The sequence below is a fragment of the Marmota monax genome, unplaced genomic scaffold (assembly GCF_021218885.2).
Source record: "Marmota monax isolate L192 unplaced genomic scaffold, Marmota_monax_Labrador192_F-V1.1 WCK01_AAM20220418_F8-fsc00011, whole genome shotgun sequence".
NCBI lineage: Eukaryota > Metazoa > Chordata > Mammalia > Rodentia > Sciuridae > Marmota > Marmota monax.
Window position 1 is genome coordinate 14,865,123 of NW_026693082.1, and position 2,649 is coordinate 14,867,771.

Below are 2,649 nucleotides of genomic sequence, written 5' to 3' on the forward strand. Positions count from 1 at the left end.
AGTTTTGCAGGTGCTATGGCTACTTTTTTATGCATTCATCAAAATGAATCATATTTTGCTGATGCTTTTTTTTCACTTCCACTAAGCAATCAAATTTATATTCTGAATTATATTTTGAGTTACTAGGACCACTTATATATAGGACTGTCTCTCAATAAATATATTGTTTTGTTGTCTATGTGCCAGTATTCATTGATATAAATATATTTATTGATAAATCATATATGAAATATATAATTATATAATAAGCATATGATTTATATTTAATTTTAAAGGTTGGTAGACTATGATTATATACCAGGATTTATGATTTAATACCTCCCTTTTATAGAATTGATCTCTTTTTTTCTTCTTGATACCAGGGATTGATTGAACCCAGGGCACTTAACCACTGAGCCATATCCCAGTCCTTTCTTATATTTTTATTTAGAGACAGGGTCTCTCTGAGTTGCGTAGGGCCTCATTAAGCTGTTGCTGAGGATGGCTTTGAACTTGCAATTTTATAAAAATATAAATATCTATTATAATAATATGTATTATTATAATTAACCTACAGAGAAGGAGACAGAGGCCTAGAAAGAGAAAATAATTCACCTAAGTTTACACAGTTACTAAGAGTAGAACAATCTGCATTTGGACTTTGTTCTCTTAGCCACTAGACTATCTTGTTTTAAAAACAACTCTGAACTGTATCCTATAAATATGTGCTGAGTGCCAGAACGTGCCAGCTCTTGTTTTTAGATCAGGGATGTTCAATAACATTTTTGACAATGATGAAATGGCTCTATACCTGTCCTGCCCAATACAGGGACATTAGCAATGTGAGGCTATTGAGCACTTGAAATGTGGCTAGTACAACTGAGAAACTGAATTTTAAATTTCATCTCATGGTAACAAAGTTGAAGTTAAGTAGTCACATATGATTGGAGAGCTACCAAAATAGCATAGTTCTGGCAGAGAGGGAAACATCAGCAAAAATCCAAGATCCTTGTTACTGTGGAGTTCACATTCTGAGATGGGGAGTATCAATGAGAGGGGAAAAGATAGACAAGAGCCGTATAGGTAATAACTTACATAGCATGTAAAGGGCTACTGAAAATGAAAAGGTACCACAGAGTGGGGAGGGGCTGGGATGCATTTTAAAACAGGGTGGTCAGACTGAGATGAGAACTCCTCCATCATTGGCTATTATAACTCAGTCCCAAACAATTTCAATTCCAATCTCCCTCCTCCTCCCCTTTCTCTTAGGAGTTTAGCAAGGGGCAGCAAGGGGACTGGGAAAGGATGCTTGCCTTCTGAACTGGCTTTGCTCTGGGCCCACCTCATGCGGGCAGTCTTGGTCAAGGAGAGCCAGTGGTGCAGGGAGGGCTTCCTAGGGGTCAGTGAGCAGGTTCATCCAGGCCCAGTCCATGGCTGAAAGAGGGCCTCCACTACCGGCCTCATCCCCTCTTCAAATGTGGGTACCACTCTCTTTGGCTTTCTGGGCAACCTGGGGGCTCCTCCTCTTCCGGAAACCAGCTTCCTCCTTCTTGTGGAGCTGTGGGAACCACCGAGAGCCGGGCTGCTGTCCACTAGGCTACAGTCCCTTCGCACCTGCTGGCCACTCCTCTCCACCCTCAGAAATCTCTCTGTGGGAAACCAGAACTGGTCTTCACACTTGGGATCCCTGTACTCCAGCTGTCCCAAGACTCCCACCAAGCTCTCCCAAGACCCTCCGCTGGTACTCTGCTCTGATCCGGCAGTAACCGCACCTGGAGGACTGCAGGTTCAGCAGCTGAACAAGCATCCCTGGGAGAGAGATAAATGTATCCTCTTCCATCTTTTGTTGACCCCCTTGTTTTTATGAAGGGAAAGGGATAAGTCTGGGCACCGCCCTTCCCTGCCTGGCACACTTTGCCTTGACTGAGGACAAGTACCCATCTAAATTCCTCTCCCAGTATGGGCCAGTAGGCAGAGGGACAAAGGAGCAGCAGATTCTGCCGCCTTTGATTAGTCCTAGAAGGTGGTATTGTTAGTCACTCGTGGTGGCTTTCTTCAGAATGCCTGGTGTTTAGCACCTCTCCTCCTAAGCCTTGGCCCTTACCATCAGTTTGGGACAAGAGAATCCTACTTAACCCATCTTACACTGTTGGTATTATATCACAAATGTGATTTTTAACCACACAGTGAATCGTCAACAGAGGACCTAACCCACCCGCTCCCCGCCAGGGTGCAAAGCAAGCCCTGGGGTTTGGTTGTCTTATCTGGTTCATAGAGAAAGGGAATCTCCAAAAGGGGACACTCTTGAAATCCCCACTGACCAAGTGACCAAAACATATGAGGGAGGGAGAGAAATTTGAGAACTGAAGAGAGCACAATTGCTTTCAAACTTTCTTACGGAGGAAGACTGCAGATGCAACAGCACACCCAGAGTCCAGGGGAGCTTTGTCCCTGGCCACCACGACCTCCTGGCTCATCCTCTCCCCTAAGAATCATTTACTCTGCCTCTGAAAGTGCCTGCAGGCCCCACCTCTCCCCGGTAAAGAGGGTTTTAAAGCATCCAACATCCGTTCTCTCCTTTACGTTTTGTATTTTGGACAGCTCCTGGGCTTGTGCACATTAATAAATTTGTTATGCTTTTCTCTAATTAACCTTCCTTTTTAAAATGGG